At 39.8% G+C, this 15,133-nt stretch overlaps 1 long non-coding RNA gene across 1 annotated transcript; it reads left to right on the top strand.

Annotated features, from left to right (window-relative positions):
• The first annotated feature begins 1,604 nt into the window (after positions 1-1,604).
• LOC115787600 (uncharacterized) lies at positions 1,605-4,220 on the top strand. Its single transcript, XR_004020524.1, has 3 exons — positions 1,605-1,671; positions 2,049-2,102; positions 3,776-4,220. It is a non-coding gene; the product is annotated as an uncharacterized LOC115787600 (long non-coding RNA).
• The last annotated feature ends 10,913 nt before the right edge of the window (positions 4,221-15,133 follow it).

Here is a 15,133-nt window from a genome sequence, read left to right on the forward strand (position 1 = left end):
GTGAAGCAATTTAGGTAATCTATCCTTTCCCCTAGGAGAAATCGACTGGACGATAGGATTAAGAAAAAGCTTCATAGTACATTAAGTTTCTCTCTCAGCTATGTGATTGTGAAGAATGACATTGTATCAAGCTATTTAACTTGGCAATGATTAGCAAAACCACTGTAAGGTGTTCGATACAATGTTTCTACACAGCTGCCAGTGCGACTTAATTTATCACCCTCTATTCTTTAGACCTTCAACTGCGTGGTTGATCTCTTAATAATGTAGTAGCTTAGTTCTAGGAAAGTGCAGTTCTATAGATATTTTCTCTGAGGGGTAATCGGTGAAATTGTGTCCCTTGTAAATGACTTACAAACTGGAAAAAAAGAGAAAAAAAAAATCATCCTGTATACATATTGTATTGCTGTTTCCTCTTTTTTTTTGTAAAATAATAGTTCTTTAGTGTTAAAGGGCTTATAAAAGCATGGTGTGTAACTGTGGATATTGTCAGCTGTTTTATTCTGAAAAGCCTGTGTAGTTGTGTTCATTGATTATGCCCCCCCCCAGTCATCCACTTAAGTCCATTTATAAATAGCTGCGCATACTCTATGTACATTGCACAACCAGAGCTGCGAAATAGTCCAGGAGCTTTTTAATGTTTGTGATTTTTTTGTTCTTTAGATGATCTAAGTAAGTCATTTTGGTGTCATTTTTTAAAAATTTTTTCTAACAATATACTTCTCTGACTGTGTAGGCATAGCGATGAGTTTTTAAGATGCCCGATCAAATGCTGGTGAATTGGCAAATCATATCCATCCTGAGATTTTGTTCACTATATTGATTTTAAGCTTATGTAAGCCCTTTAATATTTTCCTCTTTGTTGATGCTAAATAAACATTTTGAAAGAAAAACACCTGTGTCAAAGACAATAATTCTGAACCCATTAAAAAGCGTTATAATTTAAACTAAAAAGGACATGAAAACGCTCTGTAACGCGTGCAATATTTACAAGAACACACGAGCATTTTAATGAAGTAAGGCACGGTGATCGTCAGCGTAAAGTCAAGAACAAAATAAAATATCATAGGCGAGAAGTCATTACCAAAAAAAACATCCATGCAAACAGTGCATACAGCTGTTTGTGGCCTAGTGGATGACCTCGGTGAACTGATAAGAACGCTTTCCTATTTGTATTCGAGCTCCATGTGCTGCATTTCGTGGGAAATCGCTCCGACTGAGATTTAGGGGGTTTAGCGATAACGGCATCGCCACTCTTGAAAAATCTATCCGGTCTGTTTGCTCGCATAATTCGCTGGGAAGCGAGCGCCCATCGCGTCAAGCATCATCAGTAAACACACATTAACTTTCATGGGTGTTTACCCTAACAGAAATGGCTCATAGGACCACATTAAAAAAAAAAGCCTCCTTGACCTCCTACAGGGGTCGGGTGTGTGGTTAAGGGGGTGAGGTGGAGGGTATTGATGAGGGGGGGGGGTTCTCTCTCTCTCTCTCTCTCTCGCTCTCTCTCTCTTCTTGTTTTGCTCTGTTCTCCGGTCATGTGACCCCTTTCCCAGTCATATAAAGAGCCTGCCTCTGCCCCGTCCATTAAAGAGACTCTAAATGACCCCCAGCTGACCTCCGCAGAGAGAGGATGGCAGTAGCTGTTTAAAAAGACCTCCGTTCCACAAGGTAAACAACCTGACCCAGTTTAACCTCTCCCCTAATGTAGCTGCTCATAAACTCTCTCTAAACTTCAATGTAATATGTTTTGCTGTCTCTGTTAAGTGCGTAATCTAGCAGCGAAGCTGGGAATAATTAGATATATGTAACCAAAAAAAAAGAAAAAAAAAAAGCTGTAAAAAAAGTATGATAAATAGCAGGAATATTTCAACAAACTGTGTAGTGAAATAACGTTATCATAAGACTTTGATAAAATATGTCCTCTGTTACAATAATTGAACCATAAAATATTATGTATCTTGACATTTCTTTTTATATTATTAGTTGTAAAATATGTTTATGTTGTGAACTTGCATAGTCATGGTCTTTTATATATGCCCTTCTAGGTCCAAGTACTGGCGACAAGGGCTATCCATCCATTTATTTCACTGGTGCTGAAGGTATGTTTATTGCATTGTGTGTGTGTATGCTGTTCGTGATGATATTTTGCATGTAAACTTTAAAATATGCTGAAAATACAGAGGCAGAAACAGGTCAACAATATTGGCAGACCTCAGAGAGACTTGAAAAGCTTCCAAGAAGTGTGTAGAAAACCTGCACAGCTTCAATTCACAGACCTTTCAGCTGTTAACAGATGCATAACATTTCTGATGGGTTTTTATTATTTGTGTCATATTGCACTGAATCTTTGGGGTCAGACTAGGTTCAAAGTTGGACACGGTGACCACTGGGGATTCTTCAAAGTGTTTAAAGAAATCACAGCAATAGCGTAACTTTAGTGTAGCTGTGTAATCATGTACTAATCTATGCAATGCAGTGTGTGGTGTTATGTAAGGCTTTTTATGATGGGGTTTTGAATATACAGTATAATATACAGGTCTATGCAGAGTAGATATGGTTCAAAAATATAGTGCAGAAAGATCGGATGTGAAGACTCTTGGCTATTCTTAAAAGGTTTCCAAGAAGTGTGCAGAGAAAATGTAATCTTTCTTTTTCTTTTTTCTTTCAATTCTCAAAGCGTTACCAAAATGAACTGTCCTTATTGAGACATTCTCTTTAAATTCACAGACTTGATAGCAATATTGATCCAAACAGTGCAAAAGTGACAGTTTAAATAAGTAAGTTTTTTTTTTTTTTTTTATTGGGAATTTTGCAAAGCCTTCTCTATTAGAGTCCGAGAATAAAAATATGGAACTGGAAATGAGCGGAACAGTTCAATTTTAAGGATCACGTCTACTGATCTAAACCATTCGCTGTCTGGGTTGATCTGGGTTAGGTGAAGGCTAGTTACAACTAATCCTCCCAGATGAAAATCTTTGACCCTTCTCAGGTGATGGTCTAACCGGTTTGAATGTCAAGTTAAAAAACCCCTAAAATGAAATATTGTGGAGATGACACAGTGTTATCATGACACATTCAATATTAATGTGACTTTGAGGGAACTCTGTGTTCTCTTAATGGATGTTTAGAAGTAAAACTGTTTTTCCCAACATTGTGTAATTCTTAAGAATCGCCTCCGTAAAGCTCAGCTCTCACCTCCCCTGTTCTGCCCTTCTCAGAGGGGATTCAAGTCCCTCTGGACTACCTTACAGAAGGTAGAGCAGGTTGTCCACTAATCAGCCGGCTTCTCTAGTCCGCATTTTGAGGTGTCCTTGAGGAAGACACTGAACCCCAAACTGCCCCTGATACATCGTAGGTTTTGAGCAATGCATTGCCTATGCAGAGCTCACCTATGCAATTACTGTATAGAACATCTTGTGCTGTATTAAACACTTAACATCCACCAGGTCCATTAGTGACCCATCTAGGGTCACTAATGGACCTGGTATGGTAAGGGGTATGATTTGGGTAATATCCACCCCCTTTGTGAAGGATTTCCACCTGCTTGGAAGGCCCAAATGGAAAATCATTTGCAACTGTAATAAAACCTCATTTGAAATGTAACTCCATCTAGTTGCTGAAAATGTGCCTATTTAGCAAAAACAAAACCCAGCTCTAACCCCGGACCATTCGCCAGTGACCTGATGGATGTTAGGTGAAGAAAGATCATCTGACTGATGACATTAGCTGAAAAAAAGATCTAATTGTTCTCTCTTCTTTGTTTCCTTGATAGACTGAAGATGACTCACACATGAACCTCCCTCCAAACATTCGCGACCACACAATGTCAAACTCAGTCCTGATGAAGAAAAAAACGGACCACCCGGCTTCACCAAGACTCAGTCCTTTGGTAGAATGATGGACTTTCACATTTTTGCGGTCTAGGCTGAGGTGAATCCCGTGGGGGAGGGGACGGAGTGACCTGCTGTGATGCACCAAAGGAGGGAAAAGATCATGCATGCATCACACATCTTCAGAAAGGAGGGATGGGAGGAAACCCGTGAGGCAAATGGAGTTCCTCATCCTCTGGGACGGTCTGTCGGAGAACATTTCCTTCAGAGCTTCACCGGCTCCGTATACATTTTACATACAGACGAGAGTGCTCTGAACTGAGCGTGAACCTCACTTGCGTGTTTCGTGATTCAGACTGTTGTTAGATGGGACGTGTCTACCTCTTACATTAGATCCTGAATGCCAACTAAGGATGAGTAAATAAATAATGCAACATGCTAAGCAAAAGGCATCATAATTCTAGCAGAGACGCTTCTATTCACACTGTTGTGCTCATTAACCTATATCAAATCAGCTCTTATGAATAAATAATTCACAGAGTGCCTTATTGTTGCATTGTTTTGACACTTTTAGATGTTTAGTCCCATTACCCGAGTTAACATATATCCCAGTACGGCAACGAAAGATAGCTACTTTTTTTCCCTCCCCTTTTATGTTGTTTTTCTGCTTTTTTGTATGCATTACCAGCATGCAGGAAAAACACCACCCAGCCTCATATACAAGAGTACAGTCTTTTCCAGATGTATTGCTTAATCAGAAACGACTTCAGTGGATATTACAATTCCAAAATAGCTTTCTATCCGATGGAGAGCTTCATTCTGTCTTGTGCATAAGTCCTGATGGGCTGATCCGTATTCCTCACAGCTGTATGTCCTCAGCGGCAGACAATAGTTTTCCATTAGAGGAAGTGATTCTCACTGGAGCCTCAGGCCAAGCATCAGACAATAGCACGGCGACCTAAAGCTCACATCTCAGGCTCCCGGAGTCAACTCTCATCACCTCCAGGGGCTGATTTCCACTCTGAAGTGGCTTAAAGGGACAGGCTTATCTGGAGTGAGCTTGTCCGAGTTAATAAAGTTAAAAGCAGCTTATTTGATTAGGAATGCATACAAAGGAGGATGTAGTCATCTGTCACTGGCAGGCGAGTCAATTTCAGCGCTAGATCGATGGTGAGCAGATCAGCAAAATTAGAAACTCCTAAAAGGCCATGACAAGCTGTTTTTTTTTTTTCCTCAGTCAGCTGCTTACTATGAGGGATGTGGTCCCACTGAACTCGCTGTGAATGAATTAGTTTTTGTTTTGTTTATATTTTTAATGAGTTTTCTTTTTTGTATTTGCTTTTCCTTTCACACAGAAAACAGGTTGGCTGGGCTTTAAAACAGACCATGTTGTGAGTTTGTTTATGTTACTGGAACTTTCAGCCCAATCTGATCAAACCTGCTATTAGATTATTAGAAAGAGACAGAAGGTAAATTTTGTTCACAGCAGACATGGTGACATGGAGGTGTAACTTCCAGGTTAAAACGAGCTTTTTAGAACCTTATTTCAGGGCATAATCAGAGCTTTTAACCTTTTTTTTAAATTTTTTAATAGATTTGACTGGTGAGTCAATACATGCAGACTTTATGTCCCAGTGACCAATAAAGTTGAAGGTTTTTGGATAATGCTTCCAAGCAGCTGCCCAAATGAGGCATTTCAAGATGGCTGCCAAGTTAAAGCCTCAATTCTCAATTCAATTCAGTTCAGTTCAAAAAGCCTTGCTTTTGGCAGCTGACTTAATCAGTTAGCCTAGCTTAGCATAAAAAAATAAATGGAAGCCAAGGGGAAAATGGGCAGCTGTGGCTCAGGTGGTAGAGTGGGTCATCTACCTATGATGACTGATCCCTGACTCCTCCTCCTGACCGTGTGCCAAAGCGTCTTTGGGCATCTTGCTAAACGCCGAGTTGTTCCCATCCATCAGAATCTGAGTGTGTGCTAATGTTAGAAAGCACTTAAGGAACAGCAAAAGTATAAATGTGTGTGGCTGGGTGAATGAGACTTGCAGTAGAAACCTTTTTGAGTGCTCAGCTGAGCAGAAAGGTGCTACACAAGTACCAGCCCGTTTACCTGGCTTTTTCAACAGTAACACATTTTAATAGCGTTCTAGCACTTGTGAAGCTCATAAACCATTATGTTACATTTTGTTTGCCTACTGTTTGCAAAAAAATACAATTTCCTAGGGCGAATGTGAGGGACTGTTTCTTGGCCAGAGCTCAGAATGTCACAATATCTGCTGGTTGTTAGTCTGAATGAGTGTTTTTGAGTTCTACTTGAAACATGTTGGTAGGGAGATTTTTGTTTGTTTTCTTTTTTTGTTGTTGTTGTTTTTTTTTTTAAATATGATAAACCGGCTCCATACTGCTCTTACATGGGAGCCATCTTATCTTGCACAGCATTAAGCTAGCATGTTTTTCATTTTCAGGAGAAATCGGAGCTCCTGGAAACAACTCACAGAGCATGAGTTCGACCTGCTCGCAGTGAGCTAAATACAAATTTATTAAAAAAATACTTCCTCTTCCTCTGTGTCTGTTTTTTTAATGGGTTTTGAATATTTTTTTTAACATAACGGTGAGAACAGAAAACAAAAAAACAAAACAAAGATAGCCTCTAGCTCTAGCTTTATCTGCTCTATATGTGGCAGGTATTGTATGACCATTATGCCATATATAAGTGTAATTATGCCCAATTGTATTTGTTGTAGCTGGAAACATAAAAAACAGAGGCTTTTTGATTCCATGTGTGCGTCCCCACTAGAATTCCTCTTAATCATGTTCAGGATCTAAAGCAGCTGCCTCTGGTCTGTTTGTTCTGTAATTAACTGGAGGGCTCTTAATCTTACTGAGATTAAAACAGCCTGATCAATGTTGAAGTGTCCCCGTTTCTCCTTTGATAGCGAGCACTAATGTGACCAGAGGTCACCGTGTGTCACTTACTAAGTGGAGGCTTAGATGGAGAGGGATCGATCACAAAAGGACTGCGTCAACAGCAGCAAATAATAGCAATAAAAACAACGTCTGCTGGGCTTTTTTTCTTTGAACATACTCAAATCATTTTTCATTATTCATCTAAGAACATGGCGTGGGGAAAAAAGCAAAGTATATTAAACTTAAGAGACATAAAAGAACACATTTAAAAGAAAGAAGAAACAATAAGTCACTGGTAGAAAAAGCTAAAGAAAAACAGGGAATCCAAAGTGAAAGCATACAAATCCCAATTATGAAATAAAATCTTATATTTAATGTGTAGGCAAAGCAGGGTCTGTGATAGGTCAGTGGAGAGATGACAGGAAAGCTGGGAGAAAGAGCCAGGGGAAGACTTGCAGTAAACGACAGATTTGAACCACCTGCTCAACCCAGTCAGCCAAGCTAGTGCAACAGAAGCTTTAAAAAAAAAAAACATTGCTTGAGTCCAGCATTAATTAGGTGCCAATATAGGAAGACATTAGCAGTAATGAAATCAAGAAATAGCTCTTAGTTCCGTGAAGGTGCGCCCTACATTGCATTAAATTTATGCCATAAGCAACTGCTAACAACCCCAGACTGAATGGTAAATACATTAGAGGATTACCAGTGAGCTACGTCTGTTATAATGATTGACTGTACTGAGGAACTGGAGTTACATCACCATTAACTGCATGATGCTAACTTGTCTGTGATTTTGGACATGTAACAGTGTAGGGTCAAGAGGATAAGACAGGCCTAGAGACAGGTAAAAATCTGTATCCCCAAACCGGTTGGCAAAAGCCTCCTTACGACTGCTTTGGTCACTAGCAGATTGCTGCAGTCGCTAGTAGTGTGCCTACAACACACCAACTTGTCTGCAAACATTTGTGGCTGCTCTCCAAGCGACAGTGAAACTGAAAGTTGTCACACAAAGCAGAAACAGAGACCGTTTGCCTTCAAAGCGCCCAAAAAGTTGCACGTTTTGAAATGTGTTGGCTGCTTTTACTTTGAAGGTGAACATTCTTGGTTCCCTGTTTGCATCACACTTTTGAAGTTCTACTTAGCTAGTAGTTAGTAAGTGTTTGCAGACAAGTTGGCTTCAACCTACAGGCAACTATGGCAATCTGCTAGTGACCAAAAGGTACTGCAAGGAGCTTTTTGGTGCACCACCCACTTTGCAATCAATTCCACCCAAAGACAGTCAACAAGAACCACTCAGCACCCAGTTGGGGTATACACTTTTCCCCCCTTGCAACTAGTGGTTGCATCACATTTAAAATGACGGACACCTCTTGAGCAAAGTGCGCGGCACAAGAGAAGCCACTATATGATGTAACTTAGCAGTTTTGCCTCTGCACTTTGAAGCCTCACTGTTAATTGTTTCGAGCCAGAAGTTACCATACTTGGACCAGAGGCTGGAGTGCTATGTTCTTATTCAACACTAGCAAAACTGGTTAGCAAACTGTTATTATAAACTTTATGGGAGCAACACACAGACACACATATCAGTAGTAAGTAACAGACATAAAATACTCAATTTCACTCGCCAGTCAACTTCCACCACCTGTGTCAGGACACCTGTCAATCAAAACGGCTACACTCCTGATTCCAGTTTACAAAAACTAAAATTAAAGTTGTACCTACTGTACAATTGTTACGAGGGGGAAACTATTTATTGATGCCAGAATATTGTTAATACCAGGCTGTGACCAGTTGGGGATCTTAGCACTTGAGTCTGTGGGGATTGACTCATATTTGGAGCCAGCCTCGAGTGGCCATTAGATGCAGTTTTTGATGCTTCCGCATTGGTTTCATTTTTCAGCCCCAAAGAGTGCTGGTTGCTACTCGCTGATTGGTTACAAAGCAATGCATGACTGGGCTTCAGCCTGCTGGGCTTTAATACACTAGTGGATTTTTATCCACATGTATGCAAATTCGATGTACATGTACTTGTAATTGTGCCTATTGTATGTTATGATTGTGTATTATTTCAAATGTGCTGTCATTCAATCCATGTAACTAAAGTAAAATTGTAGATATGCTCACAGGTAATAAAGTTTTCCTCTTATTGGTATAAATAAAATCATGATGAATATTCTTTTGCGCTGCACTTTGATAATAAAGTTTGAAGTCAGTTTGCTGGAAAACAAATCAAAGAGGCAATTCCACTGTCCTGACTATTGAGGACTGACACTCTTTAATGAAGTCTGAACTATATATAGTCATAACTGAGTGGGGAGGTGTCGGGGCGCTCGTGATGAGTTTTGGCAGTTGGCATGTTTTTCTAACTTCAAACCCTCACCACTGCAGGGATATTATTTACCTTGATATGCCCTTGAAATAATAGTTACAGATCAAATAGGTTTGTGTAGCATAGGCTGTCTCAGTCTCCAACCTTTTAAATATTGTATGTTCCCCTCCGCTGCTGCCTTGGATACATCTCTCTCCTCATGTAAATGCTGCTGTTCTTTATTCTTTCAGCCCCCCCTCCATCTCTCTCACTGCCTCCATCCTTCAGGCCGTTCCACTTTGAAGTTGTATCTCGGCTGTGTGAAATTAGAGATTAAAGTCCATCTGTTTACGCCCCCCCCCTCATCAATACTTGCACATATAAACAAAAAGAGGAAAAAAAAGGCAGTTGTTTTTAATAGGTCAAAGTCAGCCATATTCTGACTGAGCTACAAATATATGCCAGTTAAGCAAGTGCTTTCAGCCTCATTGGATCAGCCTGACGCAGACATCGCAGACAATTACGTCTCACCTAATTTCTATTTATTCATCAGAGCAGAAAAAAGGGTGAAGTTAAGCCAGAATCTGTTAAGAAGCATCTCTCAAACACACTGTATTCCTCTGAGGCCTTAAAGTCCTTTTTTGTAGTTACCCCCCTGCAGATTTTAACTACAACCTTCACCACTAACGGCAGCATTTTAGTAGTGGGTGTGGTATAATGTTTTTTTGTATATATAATTGTTAACATCTCTTTTTAGCCTTACCCCCTTTTTCTAAAGAAGCTTTGCCTTTTCACAGGCCACCCTTACAAACAGAAACAAATGCTACACAAAATTACAGCTTGGCCCTATTTTAATTTTAGTGGATCTCTCTTCAACACATAAATGTTTTTGGGCATTACTTCCTAACAACAATTTGGGACATTTTAAACACATGAACTGACAATAAGTTGTCACTTGAGAATTATAAGATTATGACATTTTTGTGATTTGTTCTCATGTTCTTATTCTCTGATCACTTAACAACATGAAGAGGTTACCCTTGAGAGGTTTCTTTCAGTTATTGAGAAAACAAAAAGGTGTGATCTGCAAAATCGTGCTTTAACTTCATATTAAAAGGTTCTATCAGTGAGCCAATAAGCACTTGACATGCTCATAGGAGAACCAGTCAGGCTGCTGCTTCTTATTATGTCGGTGCGCGGCACAATGTCAGGCAAAAGAGGGAAGGAGGCAGCAGAAAATGTTTAGTTGGAATAAGCACTTGTTATTTGAGGCTTTCGTTTTCAGAGGAGCCACAGCATCCAGAGACGTACGCAGTGAAGGTGTAACACTATTAACAAGATAATCATCCTCCATATTGATATGCTTATAGTTTACTGTGATGCACTATGAACTGGTACAGTGCAGGCTGCGGTGTTCATGGTCAATGCTAGGTTACATCAACAGTAGCAGGCATCAATTTAAATTTAAAGCTGATGACGCTGGTTAGATTCAATGAGCAATTTTTACACTAGCATTATACTAGCTATGGTAACATCTGCTTATATCTTGTTGAATTCAGTTATCTAAATGCAAATAAGAGCAGTGAATCTTAGAGCAGCAGAACATGCCAGCTAATCAAAGCCTGCACACAAAGTAAAATCTACTGTAGCTCGCAATACAAATTATTGTGACTTACTTCTAAAAGACTCATCTCCCCACAGTGTACTGCAGTACACTGCTCTGTGTGTGTGTAGATTTTAGGTGTGAACAGCCACATACTATATTTGCCCAATAAAGCTCGTGCGGGGCTGAAGCTGCACCGCTACCCACTTGATGAACTGTGATGATTATCGAGTTCCTCTTCTACTCTACTGTTCGCTTTTCATTCCGGTGAAGGAGACCCAACTGTAACAAGCAACAGCGCTATAGCACAGCCTGGAGATTAAAGCAATTGTTTATGCTATCAGTGCATACAGGAAGAGCGGCTGTAGGCAATACAAGCAGACAGAATTAAATAACATTGAAATTATGCTATACTGAGTCACAGCACGAATCGACTCACCATCATGAGGAAAAGTTAAAAGCCCGCCATCTAAACAGTTTACCTTAACACCTATTTCCACTCATGAAACTCTGACCTTCTGAATGACATTTGCCTCCTGTTAAGCTGAGTGTGACATTTAAAATGTCCCGATTCAGCCACTACACCATACCTCTGCCATGAAACATGGTAAATAAAGGAAGGAAGTGATCAATGTGCTGCCCTCTGGTTCTCAAGGAAAAGTATTACGGTGTTTCCCCATGTTTTAATTATGTTTAGCTTGTGTGATATTTTAGCTTCTTTAATCAGGAAATTACAGTCCAGATATCCCTCCTGCTCACAGGGATGCAAAAACATCAGTGTAAATGGAATGTCCCAATGGCTGCTTAATGTCATAGAGCAATCTGTGCTCAAAAGCACACGATATTTTAAAATAATGCAAACCAGTCAAAATAATAACACTAAACATTCAATACACACTACATCATAAAAATAAAAAATAGGGCTCCAGGCATGTGACGTGTTCAGCACGCTATTCTCTGTCAAGATGATCCCACACGGCTTCAATAATGCTGGCGTCCGGGCTCTGGGGAAGTCAGTCCACGACTGATGGTGTTCCACTGTGTGTTTTTCCATCCAGGTATGCTTTTACTGCATTGGCAGTGTGTTTGTGATCACTGTCATGCTGGAAAATTAAACTGCTGCCAATCAGATGCTTTCCAGATGGTATTTCAGGGTGTTTATAATTCCATTCATTCTGACAAGATGCCCAACACCTCTGGCTAAAATACAGCCTCGAACCATGACAGAGCCTCCACTGTGTTTTACAGATGGCTGCAGACCAAAAATTTCAAATTTTGGATTGATCAGGGCATTGTGGTGGTTAGCACTGTTGCCTCTATGTCCCCTAACACCAATTTTCCATCCATCCAATTTTTTAAATGTATTTTTCATTAAATTATTATTATTTAAAGTTTATGGAAATCCCCTGCAAAAATGTAAGATGTTTAACTTAAATAATCTTGTTAACGAAGAAGATTACAGTTTATAATCAAAATAACCGTGATTGTGGTTTTTGCCATAATGGTGGTTTTTGCCCACTTCCTTGGATTAGAAGCAACCCCACACATGAATGGTCTCAGGGTGCTCTACTGCTGGCATAACAGGGTTGATGGTGGCACTCACCCTTTCTTCTCCAGACAATCATTTTTCCAGATGCCCCAAACAATCAGAAAGGGACTTCATCAGAAAAAATTACTTCACCCCAGCCCTCAGCAGTCCAACCCCTGCACTTTGTGCAGAATATCAGTCCATCCTTGATGTTTTTCCTGGAGAGAAGTTGCTTCTTTGCTGCCCTTCTTGATACCAGGCCATCCTTCCAAAGTCTTTGTCTCACTGATGCATTCACACCTGGCTGTTGCCATTCCTGAGCAAGCTCTGCACTGGTGGTTCCATGATCCCACAGCTAAATCACCATTAGGAGATGCTCCTAGTGGTTACTGGACATTCCTGGGTACCATGGAGCTTTCTTCAGAACAACTGAACCTTTCTTCTTCAAATTCTTGATGATCTGATATATGATTAAGGTATAATCCTACTAGTAGCTATATCCATGCCTGTGAAGCCCTTTTTATGCAAAGCAATGGTGACTGCATATGTTTCCTTGCAGGCAACCACGGCAAAAAAGAGGATGAACAAAGATTTCAGGAACCACCTTCCTTTTAAAGCATCCATTCTGCTATGCTATGTAGCAGAGCTGAAATGAAGTGGAAGTATTTTGGGTGGATTTACTTCATTTTCATGTCAACGAGCTTCTTTGCAATTATTTGCAATTCATCTGATCACTCTTTATACCATTCTGGAGTAGATGCAGATTGCCATTATAAACACTGAAGCAGCAAAATATGTGAAAACCAATGCTTGTGCCATTCTCAAAAAAAACTCGTGGCCACGACTAAATTTAATTGGATAAGTGGAAGAAAATGGGTGGATGGAAATCCCCATTCTTGGATAATGATACGTCCCTGATGTTATGCACAGTGGAAGTAAAATCTGAGGAACAGCTGCAATATTGTCAAATACAATTGTATCTGTGTATATATACAAGAATGCAAGATTGCATATGGACAATCAAATGGAAGTGTTTCTGTCTTCTCAGTATTAACATTCAATAAACATCCAGCAGTATTCTTACAATTTCTGACTGGCTTTTATTATTAATTAATTCTAAATTTTTGTTTTCAATTCAGTTTTGAGTAGTTTGCATTCAGAGTTTGCTCTTTTCAATTTAGCTTTTATTAGTTTCAGTGTTTTCATGTTTTTAATTTATTCTTGAGGACCTTTGTCAGGGATAAAACTTAAGTTCAGAACAGTTTTTAAAACATATATTATAAATGTTAAAATACAAACTCATGCAGCTGAGTCGTTCACCCCAGTTTCATCAGATACACCATATTGCCAAAAGTATTCACTTGTCTGCCTTCACCCACATGCAAACTTGAGTGACATCCCATTCTTAATCCATAGCTTTTAATATGATGTCAGCCCACCCCTTGCAGCTATAACAGCTGCAACTATTCTGGGAAGATTTTCCACAAGATTTAGGAGTGTTCATGGGGATTTTTGATCATTCTTCCAGAAGACCAGTTGTGAGGGTAGACACTGATGTTTGGTGAGAAGGCTCACAGTCACCGGTCTTTTTATATTATGTAAGGCTTGGATGCAGCTGCCACGGAAACCCATTTCATGTAGCTCTCTAGGTACTGTCCTTAAGCTAATCTGAAGGCCACATGAAGTTTGCAGGTCTGTAGCGATTGACTGCAGAAAGTTGGCGTCTTGTCCACCTCAGCATCCACCGACCCCACTCTGTGATTTTATGTGGCCTACCACTTTAAGGCTGAGTTGCTGTCATTCCCAATCACTTCCACTTTGGTATAATAACAGAATACACTAACAGCTGACTGTTTTTATATTCTCAAAAAAGGTGGGCCACAAAAGCCTGGAAAAGTAAGTGGCACTAAAGAGAAAAAGCTGGCAGAGCTTCTCAGAAATAAAGCTGGGAACAAGTTTTTTACAATCTGCAAAAATAATTATAAATTGCAAAATAATTTCAAAATAATTTTCCTCAGTGTAAAATTACAAAGACTTTGGATATCTCATCATCTACAGTACATCATACATCAGTACATCAGCCTGGCCTGAGGCATCAGCAGACAAAGCAGCTGTCTGGGGTCCCCACTTCAGCAGAGGGTCCCAAGACACCCCCCCCCCCCCCCATGCATGTGATATCATACTATAACTATGATGAGTAGACCAATCTTGATGAAACTTTGCATAAACAGTGCCAACATATATATAGCATATACAAATATTTTATACAAATCCCACAATTGTGAATATTTGTACATTTGACAGTTCAATTGAACACTGATTGGAATGTCAGATTAGAATGGTGCACCACAATATAGTGCATCACAGAGTCATACTATATTGACTGTAGTGTATGAATGCATGTTACCGATCTCCCACTTGTTAGTATAAAGAAACAAGGTGTGGTTCATGAGTTTTGCACAGTACGGTAAATGATGTCCTTTGGAACTGATACATTTTCTGGCTGCAGGTTTGGTTCTTATATTGCATTACATGCTTAATGACCATTTTTGCAGACTAACTTTGCATTTGTTTTGCTATAGTGAGAGATAAATGGGCAAACCTGAACACATGCACAAAGACTGATCACTTGTTCTCTGTCCTGCTGTTAGCAGTAAGATTTAAGAAAAATGGATCACTAAAGCTAATATTAGTATACACAGATGCTGAATATTGTTCTTTAGTTCTAACAGCCCCCAGTTATGATTCTTATCTGTAGTTTTTAAAGTGCATCTGGCATAAAAGTGACAACTCATTGGATCTGCTCATCATCACAAGCTGCAATGGTGGTGGTGGGGTGGGGGTGTCTTACCCACTGCAATCCAGTCAGAGCTCCTAGTGTTGTTGGGACACTGAAATGAACTGAAAGAAGTCCAGGTCAGTGAGTGTTTATTGTGTATGCTGTTAATAACTTGGTC

This window comes from Archocentrus centrarchus, chromosome 11 (genome assembly GCF_007364275.1).
Source record: "Archocentrus centrarchus isolate MPI-CPG fArcCen1 chromosome 11, fArcCen1, whole genome shotgun sequence".
NCBI lineage: Eukaryota > Metazoa > Chordata > Actinopteri > Cichliformes > Cichlidae > Archocentrus > Archocentrus centrarchus.